This window comes from Pongo pygmaeus, chromosome 2, assembly GCF_028885625.2.
Source record: "Pongo pygmaeus isolate AG05252 chromosome 2, NHGRI_mPonPyg2-v2.0_pri, whole genome shotgun sequence".
NCBI classification, from domain to species: domain Eukaryota; kingdom Metazoa; phylum Chordata; class Mammalia; order Primates; family Hominidae; genus Pongo; species Pongo pygmaeus.
The window spans coordinates 145,466,103-145,479,397 of record NC_085930.1 but is presented as its reverse complement, the minus strand read 5'-3'; the positions used below and the strand labels follow the sequence as shown (position 1 = coordinate 145,479,397).

The window sequence follows — 13,295 nt, the reverse complement described above, 5'->3', positions numbered from 1 at the left end:
ATATCAACAGAATAAAGAACAAAAACCATATAATCATTTCAATTAATGCTGAGAAAGCACTTGATAAAATTCAACATCCCTTCATGATAAAAATCCTCAAAAAACTGAGCACAAAGGAACATATCCCAGCATAATAAAAGCCATATATGGCTGGGCATGGTGGCTCATGCCTGTAATCCTATAACTTTGAGAGGCTGAGGGGGCAGGTCACTTGAGGCCAGGAGTTTGAGACCAGCCTGGCCAACACGGCAAAACCTTGCCTCTACTAAAAATACAAAAAATTAGCCTTGGTATGGTGGTGCATGCCTGTAGTCCCAGCTGCTTGGGAGGCTGAAGCATGAGAATTGCTTGAACCTAGGAGGCAGAGGTTACAGTGAGCCAAGATGGCACCACTGCACTCCAGCCAGAACAACAGAGCAAGACTCTGTCTCAAAAAAAAAAAAAAAAAAAAAAAGTCATATACGATAGACCCACAGCTAGTATTGTATTGAATTGAATGGGGAAAAACTGAAAGCCTTTCCTTCAAGATCTAGAAAAAAGATGGCCACTTTCACCACTGTTATTCAAGACAGTACTGGAAGTCCTAGCTACAGCAATCAGATAACATAAAGAAATAAAGGATATCCACCTTTGCAGGGACATAGATGAAGCTGGAAACCATCATTCTAAGCAAACTATCACAAGGTCAGAAAACCAAACACCGCATGTTTTCACTCATAGGTGGGAGTTGAACAATGAGAACACATGGACACAGGGTGAGGAACATCACACACCAGGACCGGTAGATGGGGAGTCGGGGGCTGGGGGAGGGATAACATTAGGAGAAATATCTAATGTAAATGACGAGTTGATGGGTGCAGCAAACAAACATGGCACATGTATACCTATGTAACAAACCTGCACATTGTGCATATGTACCCTAGAACTTAAAGTATAATTTAAAAAAAAAAGCAAGAAATAAAGGACATCCAAACTGGAAAAGCAGATGACAAATTATCCTTGTTTGCAAATGATATGATCTTATATTTGGAAAAACCTAAAGACTCCGCCAAAAAACTGCTAGAACTTTAGAATTTATTAGTAAACTATTGTTTACAGATAAATTCAGTAAAGTTGCAGGATACAAAATCAACATACAAAAGTCAGCAGCATTTCTATATGCCAACAGTGAACAATCTGAAAGGGAAATCAAAAAAGTAACCCATTTACAATAGCCACAAATCAAATTAAATACCTAAGCATTAACTTAACCAAAGACATGAAAGAGCTCTACAAAGAAAACTATAAAACATTTGTGAAAGAAATTTAAGAGGACACCAAAAAATGGAAAAGTATTTCATGTTCATGGATTGGAAGAATCAATATTGTTAAACTGTCTATACTACCCAAAGCAATCTATAGATTCAATGAAATTCCTGATAAAATAGCAATGACATTCTTCACAGAAATAGAAAAAAAAATCCTAAAATTTATATGGAACCACAAAAGACCCAGAATAGCCAGTTATCCTGAACAAAAAGTACAAAACTGGAGGAATCACATTACCTGACTTCAAATTATACTACAGAGCTATAGTAACCGAAACAGCACAGTACTGGCATAAAAACAGATACATAGACCCATGAAACAGAATAGAGAACCCAGAAATAAATCCATACAGCTACAGTAAACTCATTTTCCACAAAGGTGCCAGGAACATATACTGGAGAAAGGACAGTCTCTTCAATAAATGATACTGGGAAAACAATATCCATATGCAGAATAATGAAACTAGACCCCTATCACTCACCACATAGACAAATCAAATCAGCCTGTAATCCCAGCACTTTGGGAGGCTGAGGCAGGTGGATCACAAGGTTAGGAGTTCGAGACCAGCCTAACCAACATGCTGAAACCCCGTCTCTACTAAAAATACAAAAAAAAAAATTAACTGAGTGTGGTGGTGCACGCCTGTAATCCCAGCTACTCAGGAGGCTGAGGCTGGAGAATCGTTTGAACCTGGGAGGTGGCGGTTGCAGTGAGCAGAGATCAAGCCACTGCACTCACTGCACTCCAGCCTGAGTGACAGAGGGAGACTCCATCTCAAAAAAAAAAAAAAAAAAAGAAAAAGAAAAATCAAATCAAAATGGAATAAAGACTTAAATATAAGTCTTCAAACTATAAAACTACTTCAAAAAAGCCTGGGGAAACTCTCCAAGACATTGTTCTGGGCAAAAATTTCTTGAGTAATGCCCCATCAGCATAGGCAACCAAAGCAAAAATAAATAAATGGGGTCACATCAAGTTTAAAAGCTTCTGCACAGCAAAGGAAACAGTCAACAAAGTGAAAGGACAACCCACAGAATGGGAGAAAATATTTGCAAACTACCCATCTGACAAGGGATTAATAACCAGAATATATAAGGAATGGCATATAACTATCAGAATAAATCTAATAATCCAATTTTTAAATGGGCAAAAGATCTGAATAGACATTTCTCAAAAGAAGACATACAAACAGCAAACAGGTATATGAAAAGGTGCTCAACATCATTGATCATCAGAAAAATGCAAATCAAAACTACAATGAGATATCATCTTACTCCAGTTAAAATGGCTTTTATCCAAAAGCCAGGCAATAACAAAAGCTGGCAAGGATGTGGAGAAAGGGAACTCTCACACATTGTTGGTGAGAATATTAATTAGTACAACTACTATGAAGAACAGTTTGGAGGTGCCTCAAAAAACTAAAAATAGAGCTAGCATACAATCCAGCAATCCCACTGCCGAGTATATAACCAAAAGAAAGGAAATCAGTATATGGAAGAGTTATCTGCATTCCCACGTTTGTTGCAGCACTGTTCACAATAGCCAAGATTTGGAAGCAACGTAAGTGTCCATCAACAGATATTTACATACAATGGAGTACTATTTAGGCATTAAAAAGAATAAGATCCTGTTATGTGCAACAAGATGGATGGAACTGAAGGTCATCATGTTAAGTGAAATAAGCCAGGCACAGAAAGACAAACTTCACGTGTTTTCACTTATCTGTGGGATCTAAAAATCAAAAAAAATTGAACTCATGGAGATAGAGAGTAGGCTGGGCGTGGTGGCTCACGCCTGTAATCCCAACACTTTGGGAGGCTGAGGCAGCCAGATCACCTGAGGTCAGGAGTTCGAGACCAGCTTGGCCAACATGGTGAAACCCCATCTCTACTAAAAATACAAAAATTAGCCAGGTGTGGTGGCGGGCACCTGTAATCCTAGCTACTTGGGAGGCTAAGGCAGGAGAATCACTTGAACCCAGAAGGCAGAGGTTGCAGTGAGCTGCGATCATGCCACTGCACTCCACCTTCCAGCCTGGGCAACAAGAGCAAGACTCAATCTCGAAAGAAGAAAAAAGAGTAGAAGGATGGTGGTTACCAGAGCTGGGAAGGGTAGTGGGAGAGGGTTGGGGGTGTGGGGAAAACTGGGGATGGTTAATGGATACAAAAAGTAGAAAGAATGAATAACACCTAGTATTTGATAGCACAACAGGATGACTATAGTCAATAATAATTTAATTGTACATTTTAAAATCATTAGAATAGTATAGTTGGATTGTTTATAAAAACAAAGGATAAATGCTCGAGGGGATGGATACCCCATTTACCATGATGTGATTATTAAACATCTTGCATCCCTATATCAAAACATCTCATGTACCCCATAAATATATATATACCTATGTACCAACAAAAATTAAAAATTAAAATAAATAAAAATAAAAATGAAGTAGTCAAAGTCATAGAATCAAGGAGTAGAATGGTGGTTTCCAGGGACTGGAGGGCAGGGGAAAATCAGGAGTTACTAATCAACAGGCATAAAGTCTCAGCTAAGCAAGATGCATAAGCTCTAAAGATCTGCTATACAGCATTGCACCTATCAACAATATATATCAACAATAATGTATTATACACTTAAAATTTTGTTAAGAAGACAGGCCCGGGTGCAGTGGCACACGCCTGTAATCCCGGCACTTTGGGAGGCCAAGGCAAGCAGATAACCTGAGGACAGGAGCTCAAGACCAGCCTGGCCAACATGGTAAAACCCTGTCTCTACTAAAAATACAAAAACTAGCTGGGTGCGGTGGCCAGCTACTCAAGAGGCTGAGGCAGGAGAATCCCTTGAACCCGGGAGGCAGAGGTTGCAGTGAGCAGAGAGCACGCCACTGCACTCCAGTCTGGGCAACAAGCGAGACAATGTCTCAAAAAAAATTTTTTTGTTGTTCAGAGGACAGATCTCATGTTACATATTCTTTCCACAATAATTTTTTTAAGTCTAAAAAATTGGACATAAATGTTCATTATTATGGGATTGTTTAAAAAACTTACATTCTATCCACACAGATCAATATTATGCAACCCTTAATAATGATGACCTAGTTTTATATGTATTGGTTTGAAAGACATTAATTATAAATTATATAGTAAAAATGCAACCAATAGAGGATTGGTCCATTTAAAATGAATGCATTTTCATCTAAATGAAAATCTGTTTACAATGGTTTTCTATGTTTATGCATTTCTCTATTTCCTAAAATTCTTATAATGAGCATATATTTTTTAAGGAAAAAACAATACCAATGTTTTTGAAAAATACAAATGTAAACTTTAAGAACTTCACACAAACCACATACCACCAATATATTTAAAATTGTCCGCATTATGATACATTTTAGTCATTGTTCTTCAGATTATAAATTTCTATAAGATTATTTATATGTTGTTCTTATTAAAATTTACATTAATTCATTTTCCTTAAGCTTTCTTTAAGGAATTTTTTTGGTATCAATATCAATTTTACATCTTCCTAGACTTTGTTCTGGAATTTAAATGAGTGTAAATACTTAATTGCTCAGCCAAATACCAAACACTTCAATCCACAGGCTCTGTGCCTTTGGAACAGATGATTATGAAAATAAATGGTTCTGGAGAGTTCACATTTACTAGAAGTGTCAAAAAATAAAGATGGATTACAAAAGCTCTAAAAAATGTGTGGCTTGTAGTGTGTAATGGTTTTCAAAAGGGATGAGTGTATTTGCATGTGTGTTAGGTTTGTGTGTAAATGCACATACCTGTATCTTTCATAAGTATATGTGAGAATTCCTGTTTACGCTCATGGTGTGTACTTTCTCATAGGTAATAAAATCTGTTATGCATATGCTTATCTGTACCTCCAAGGCAAGCCACATTTGCTTTCATGTTATGTTCAGGAAACCAGCCTCAACTTGTCTGAAAAGAGTTTCAGTGTTGGGCCTGCTCCACTCTGGCCACCAGCCGTGGAGATGGGCTATTTTTGACAAAGGTGCAGAGTAGAAGGGCAACGCAGGCCGCGGCCCAGTAAGTCAGTCGACCAGGGCGCGCGAGGAATTTCAGCACCACGGACATAGGCAAGCCTGATCCAAGTCCTTTCCCCGCAGAGGAAGATCGCTCCTCCGGAGCTACCCACAGCCCTCTGGACCCGGGGCGTTACTATCTCCAGGCCCTCGATCGTCACTCGGACACGAGCTTTCCGCCTCGCTCCTCGCGAAGCCGGGTGAAAACCTGGCCCGAGATGCAGGTCTGTGCTGAGCCTTCATCCGCCGCAACACGAGTCTCCTTCCTGCCGGCCCGCGCGACCCTTCTTCCCTCTCCTCCTCTCAAATGAGGCCAAATGGGCGCACGTGGCGTAGAAATTCTACAGCGCCCAGAGTACTGTGAGGAAAGATTCGCCTTTTCCTCCCCGTGGCTGCTGGAGGCTGTGCGAACTTGCCCTGAGCCTCCTCCGCCACTCTCGGCCGTGACCAGGCCCTTCCTCCACTAACCCTTGCCCTCGTCTTCCCTTGGGAAAAGATTTCTACAAACCGTCGATGTACCACGAAAATCTCAGCGCCCACAGACTGGCATTCAAGAGTCATGGACATGAGACAAGAGAGTAACGGAAAATACAAATTCTTGGCCATATTTCTAAAATCATCCAGGCTTTTTTAAAACTTGTATTTGAAATTGATCCCATATGACGCCACAGTGACTCACCCCTTGCTTGGGTGGGCTACTGGGCGAGAGGAAAGCAACAGCCCCTGGCCTTCATCATGGATGCTGCAGGAGGGCCCAGACACGCGACAGCGGAAAGAAACGGGAAACCGGGCCGTAGCCGATGCTGGCCCTCCCGTCCCCGTGTCCAGGTTCTCCAGGAGGGCAGCACAGAGAAATGCGGGCCCCGCGGCCTTTCAGGCGTCGTGCAGAGCACCCCGAAGTCTGCAAAGCGGGCGGGGCGCGTCGCCCCCAGCCCGGCCCTTACCCAAAAAGACTGTTCTGCTCCTTAGCTGTGGTGGCTAAACGCGGGTGTGTGGAGTTCGTGGTCCGCTCTCATTCCCCTGTCGGGCGGCTGGGCAGGCAGGATCAAGGTCCCAGTCCGTCGCCGCCGACCGGCTCCCGGGGCCCTGTTACCTGCGTGTCGCGGCGAGGAAGGTGCCCCCGGAGGCGACTGACGCGGGCGTGCACTCGCCTGGGAAAATCGAGGCGGGCACTGCCCGGGGTAGTGCGGAGGAAGAGGGGCGCCGCCGGCGCAGACTCTGCGCCTGCGCTCTCCGCCGCCCCCACCCCACAACCTGACTGGCGCCGGAGTTGGAGACTGCGGGGGCCGCTCAGGGTTGTGCCTGAACTGAAGGACTTCCTCTACCCGCGAGGTGGGAGGGTCCATGGGAAAGCGCCCGCCGGGGTCCCTCTAGCTTACGCCCTTGGAGGGCGCTTGTTTGAAGCAATTGCTTGTCTGCCAGGGCTACGTAGTCGGCTGCAAGTGGGCACGGAGGCAGTTTCTGTCCATTTCCACCCATTGTTTGCGCTTAAAAGTCGCAAGTCTATTCCTTCATGTTTAAATATGTGTCCAGCATCGGAAAATCGTGGTCAGGAAAAGTCTTCGGGTATCCCCGAGTCCACCCGCCATTTTACTGATAAGGTCTCTGAGGGAAGGGTCTTGACACTGCACAGCTGGTTCTTCTACCCAAGTGCATATGCCTCAGTCCCAAGTGGAATGAATATAGCTTCTTGGAAACAGACTGGTCATTAAAAGCAGTGGATTTGATGGGTGCAGGGGACAGGCAGGAAGGCTATAACCCTGGAACAGGCAAGAAAGGGTGAGGGCTGAACCAAGGTGCTGGCTGTGGGAAAAAACAGGAGGTGCTTGCTGGTTTTTCCTCTGTCCCTTCAGACCCACTCCCCACTCTGCTCTGTGACTCAGGACTGACCTTCATGGGCTACGTCAACTATAATCTGGCTTTCAATTGGTTTTGGCAAGTGGGAGGCACCTGCAGATCAGAAGGCAGGATGTGATTCAGGGCCTCCCCTGCATCCCCAGCGGGCCACCCTGTTAGCAGTGGCTATGCTCTTCATCTGAAAGCCATTACTCCCGTCCTGTGGCCCTCTCCTGCAGTTTTCTCCAGGTTCTGGTTACCACTAACTACCCTTGCCGCTTCAGGCCTGGGGTGGGTAATGACGCCCAGAGGTTTCCTTTAACCCCATCCACACCTTTTTAATAGTCCCTTCATTAAACTCTCCTCAACTATCCCATCTTTTCCCCACCTTTCCAGGACGCTATAATAGATTTTAGTCCATTGCGGTTGGCAAAATTCATGAGGACAAAAATATATGTAAAAGAAATACGAGGCTTTTAAAAGGTGAGAAGTCTTCCAGAGCCATCTTGACAGTTCCCTGGGCTCCAGGCAGCCAGCATGCTAGGTGGTCTCCCCACTGGGCCCCATAGCCCGAGGGTACCAGTTTAGGTAGACCCAAGAATGGAATTCAGACTGCTCATAAACAGTGTGATCACCAAAGGGCTGGGGATCATTTGAGAGTCCAGCATAACAGGATTTTGGATTCCTCTTGAGGTGGAGAGACAATCTAGATCTTTATACAGCAAGTGCTGGTGCTCTCCCAACTACAGCTGGGCTGCTTTTGAATGAGTCAATATTCTTAGGACACTTAAGAGAGTCCTGGAAACAGTGTCTGATAAATGCGCTTAACAAGAAACTGCTGAGTGAGGCAATTGTCAATTGAGAGCCTCTGGCTGTTTCTGTAGAAAATCCAAGAATGTTCCCAAAGACGGGGAAAAAGGCAACAGGGTAGGAAGTCATTAAATTGCCTCTAGCACACTATGGTGTGCTTGGTCTGAATCCAAAATTTGACCATTTCTCGGGCTTGTAAAAACAACCAACTGATTTGACTACTTTGATTCCTTCCCCATCCCCTTAAAAAACAAAACAAAAACAAAATAAACAAACAAAAAACCCACCAATGCAGTATCTTAGCAAGACTTACCCAAAGGGACCCCCAGCTGTAGCTATTTGCAAATAAAATTAATGTCCAAGCAAACACACTATTTGTACTGAATACAAATGAGACCAGAACAGAACATTTAACATGTAAATATTTCCAAACTTTCACCCTTCTGAAGAGAAAGGATCATTTGTTGTTCAGACATGCATTAATTGTGCTCATCTCAATAAGGAATAGAGGTGAAGAAGCAAAAGGAGCCTCAGAAGGCTAGGCTGATCTGCAAGGCTCAGTTAGATTTTTTGTTTTGGAGAAGGTGGGATGGGGTGGGGATAAGGAAGGCAACCAGCAAAGTTTGAGTAAGGGAGTAAGAAAAAAAGACCTGGAATGAGCTGACTTTAGGAGAGATGGTTTCTGGGAGTTTTGAGAGAGTGAGACTAGGGATTTAGCACAGCTGACATTCTGAGTGACACCAAGGTATAGAAAGATATGAAAGAGGATTTTTAGACATTTTGTGATGTTTAATAAATGGAATTATTTTGTGCTATGATACATAGGGCTTTTCCTTACAAGTGTCAAAAACTTAGACTGATTTAAGAAAAGGAGTATATTTGGCTTAATAACTGAAAAATCCATAGATAGGTAACTTCAGATATGACTAGATTCACGAATGCAAATATTGACATCAGGACATGATCTCTCCATTCCTCTTTGTTGACATCAAAGAGTTTGTTTTCACATAGTGATTTCTTGCCACCTCCCCACCTTTCCCCAGTGTTCAACTTATATCATCTTTATAGCTAGCCATTCCAAAAGAAGCAGAGCACTTATTTCCCAGTAGTTCCAACAAAATATTGAGCTTATGTCTCATTGGCAAATTCATATACCTTAATCTAGAGACAGGGCCAGGCACAGTAGCTCATGCCTGTAATCCTAGCACTTTGGGAGGCCAAGGCAGGCGGATCACCTGAGGTCAGGAGTTTGAGACCAGCCTGACCAACATGGAGAAACCCCGTCTGTATTAAAAATACAAAATTATGGCTGGGCGCGGTGGCTCACGCCTGTAATCCTAGCACTTTGGGAGGCCCAGGCGGGCAGATCATGAGGTCAAGAGATCGAGATCATCCTGGCTAACATGGTGAAACCCCATCTCTACTAAAAAATCCAAAAAAAAATTAGCCAGGCATGGTGGCGGGCGCCTGTAGTCCCAGCTACTCGGGAGGCTGAGGCAGGAGAATGGCATGAACCCAGAAGATGGAGCTTGCAGTGAGCCAAGATCGCACCACTGCACTCCAGCCTGGATGACAGAGTGAGACTCCGTCTCAAAAAAAAAAAAAAAAAAAAAAAAAAATTAGCCAAGTGTGGTGCCACATACCTGTAATCCCAGCTACTCAGGAGGCAGAGGCATGAGAATCGCTTGAACCCAGGAGGCAGAGGTTGCGGTGAGCCCAGATCATGCCATTGCACTCCAGCCTGGGCAACAAAAGCAAAACTCCATCTCAAAAAAAAAAAAAAAAATCTAGAGACAGAGAATAGGGGAGAGTTCATCCTCCAAAAGAAAATCAAGATTCTTTTTACCAGAACAAACCATATAGTGATGGGCAGGTGAAAAAAGAAAATATTCACTACAGGTACCTCTCAAAACAACTTTGGTTAAGATGTATATTGCTTTCCAGTATTTTTTGTGGACACCAAACTAGTGTTTCTTTTGAAAATGACAGCAAGGCAGCTGAACTGTTTCTTTAACTTAAAAAATAAGGTGAAATGTCAGCCAGCACAGTGGTTCACGCCTGTAATCCCAGCACTTTGGGAGACCAAGGTGGGCAGATCACTTGAGGTCAGGAGTTCGAGACCAGCCTAGCCAATATGGTGAAACCATGTCTGTAGTAAAAATACAAAAGTTAGCTGGGCATGGTGGTGCGCGCCTGTAATCCCAGCTATTCGGGAGGCTGAGGCAGGAGAGTCACTTGAACTCAGGAAGCAGAGGCTGCAGTGAGCTGAGATCACACCATTGCATTCCAACCTGGGAATTGCAGCAAGTCTCTGTCTCAAAAAAAAAATCAAATAAATAAAAAACAACAAAAAAAATAAAGTGAAATGTCTTGCTGTTCCTATACAAAGAGATACCAGAAAATATTCTTAGAATGTATTTTAGTCTGAGTTTTCATACACTCATAATTTTTATTTAAGTGGCCCCTTTTCTGATCCCAGCAAAGAACTAGAATCCTCAAAGCCCTGAATAAGTTACCAGAGTTCCTCATTACCATTCTGGAGATACTTATTTCCTCTTATCAGCATCATCGACTTCACTCACAATCAGATACAAAGCTCAATACAGTTGATTCTTGAACAATATCAGTTTGAAGTAGACAGATCCACTTATATGTGGCCCTTTTTTTTCAGTAAATATATTAGAAAAGTTTTTGGAGATTTGTGACCATTTGAAAAAATTTACAAACCATATAGCCTAGAAATATACAAAAAAAATTAAGAAAAAGTTAGGTACATCATGAATGCATAAAATATATGTAGATACTCGTCCATTCTATCATTTACTGTCATAAAATATACACAAATCTATTATAAAACGTTAAAATTTATCAGGCCAGGTGCGGTGGCTCACACCTGTAATCCCAGCACTTTGGGAGGCTGAGGCAGGTGGATCACTCGAGACGAGCCTGGCCAACATGGTGAAACCCTATCTCCACTAAAAATACAAAAATTAGCCAGGCTTGGTGGTGCACATCTGTAATCCCAGCTACTCAGGAGGCTGAGGCAGGAAAATCACTTGAACCCAGGAGGTGGAGGTTGCAGTGAGCCCAGATTGCGCCACTGCACTCCAGCCTGTGTGACAGAGTGAGACTCTGTCTCAAAAAAAAAAAAGTTAAAATTTATCAAAATTGGGCCGGGCGCAGTGGCTCACACCTGTAATCCAGCACTTTGGGAGACCAAGGCGGGCAGATCACAAGGTCAGGAATTCGAGACCAGCCTGGCCAACATGGTGAAACCCCGTCCCTACTAAAAATATAAAAATTAGCCAGGCGTGGTGGCTGTAATCCCAGCTACTCGGGAGGCTGTGGCAGGAGAATCTCTTGAAACTGAAAGGCGGAGGTTGCAGTAAGCCGAGATCGCACCACTGCACGTGAAACAACAAAACTCCATCTCAAAAAAAAAAAAAAAAACTTATCAAAACTTACACAAACACAGACTGTATATGGCACCATTAGCAGTCAAGAGAAATGTAAACAAACATGAAGATGCAGTATTAAATCATAACTGCGGCCAGGCGCGGTGGTTCACGCCTGTAATCCCAGCACTTGGGGAGGCCGAGGCGGGCGGATCACCTTTCTTACTAACATTTTCTTTTCTCTAGCTGACTTTATTGTAAGAATACATACCAAATACATATAACATACAAAATGTGTGATGATCAACTGTTTCTGTTATCAGTAAGACTTTGAGTCAACAGTAGGCTATTAATAGTGAAGTTTGGGGGGAGTCAAAAGTTGTATGTGGATTATTGACTGTGTGGAGTTTCAAAATGGATCAAAGACCTGAATATAAGAGCATAAACTATAAAACTCTTAGAAGAAAACATAGGATAGGCTGGGCGCAGTGGCTCACACCTATAATCCCAGCATTTTGGGCGGCCTAAGCGGGTGGATCACCTGAGGTCAGGAGTTCGAGACCAGCTTGACCAACATGGTGAAACCCCGTCTCTACTAAAAATATAAAATTATCTGGGCATGGTGGCATATGCCTGTAATCCCAGCTACTTGGGAGGCTGAGGCAGGAGAATCACTGGAATCTGGGAGACAGAGGTTGCAGTGAGCCAAGATCGCACCATTGCACTCTAGCCTGTGCAACAAGAGTGAAACTCCAACTCAAAAAAAAAAAAAAAAAAAAATGAAAACGTAGAAGAAAACCTTCATTACATTGGATTTGGCAATGATTTCTTAGATGTAACACAAAAAAGCACAGGCAATAAGATAAAAAATAGATCAGTTGGACTTTATCAAAATTAAATGTCTTTTGTGCATCAAAAAACACTACCAACAGATTAGAAGGCAACCCATGAAATGGAAGAAAATATTTGCAAATCATATATCTAATAAGATTGATATCCAGCATACATAAATAACTCAACTCCTACAACTCAACAGCAGCAACAACAAAAACCAACCCCTTTTAAAAATAGGCAAAGGGCCAGGCATGATAGCTCATGCCTATAATCCCAGCACTTTGGGAGGCTGAGGTAAGCAGATCGTTTGAGCCCAGGAATTTGAGACCAGCCTAGGCAACATAGTGAGACCTCATCTCTACCCCCACAAAATACAAAAATTAGCTGGATGTCCCTGTAGTTCCCAGCTACTTGGGAGGCTGAGGTGGGAGGATCACTTGAATCCAGGAGTAGGAGGTTGCAGCGAGACAAGATAGAGCCAGTACACTCCAGCCTGGGCAACAGAGTGAGACCCTGTCTCAAAAAAAAAAAAAAAAAAAAAAAAGCCGGGGGGGAAGGGCAGGCAAAGGATTTGCATAGACATTTCCCTAAAGAAGATATACAAATGGACTGAGTGTGGTGGCTCATGCCTGTAATCCCAGCACTTTGGGAGGCCGAGGTGGGTGGATCACTTGAGGTCAGGAGTTTGAGATCAGCCTGGCCAATGTGGTGAAACACCGTCTCTACTAAAAATACAAAAATTAGCCAGCCGTGGTGGCAGGTGCCTGTAATCCCAGCTACTTGGGAGGAGGCTGAGGCAGGAGAGTCACTTGAACCCAGGAGGCAGAGGTTACAGTGAGCCAAGATCATGCTACTGCACTCCAGCCTGGGTGACAGAGCAAGACTCCGTCTCAAAAAAAAAATTTGGCCAGGCGAGGTGGCTCATGCCTGTAATCCCAGCACTTTGGGAGGCCGAGGCGGGTGGATCACGAGGTCAGAGATCAAGACCAACCTGACTAACCCAGTGAAACCCCATCTCTACTAAAAATACAAAAAATTAGCCGGGCGTGGTGGCACACGCC

At 43.3% G+C, this 13,295-nt stretch overlaps 1 protein-coding gene across 6 annotated transcripts in view; it reads right to left on the bottom strand.

The window, feature by feature from the left end:
* SLC35G2 (solute carrier family 35 member G2) overlaps positions 1–6,617 on the bottom strand; it is a 36,546-nt gene extending 29,929 nt beyond the window's left edge. For 2 of the 6 annotated variants that reach the window (XM_054482543.2, XM_063662196.1), the window contains exon 1: positions 6,304–6,617. The gene's annotated coding sequence lies outside the window, so the exon portion shown is untranslated. The other 4 variants (XM_054482544.2, XM_054482546.2, XM_054482545.2 and 1 more) reach the window with 4 other exon arrangements.
* Positions 6,618–13,295: the final 6,678 nt, after the last annotated feature.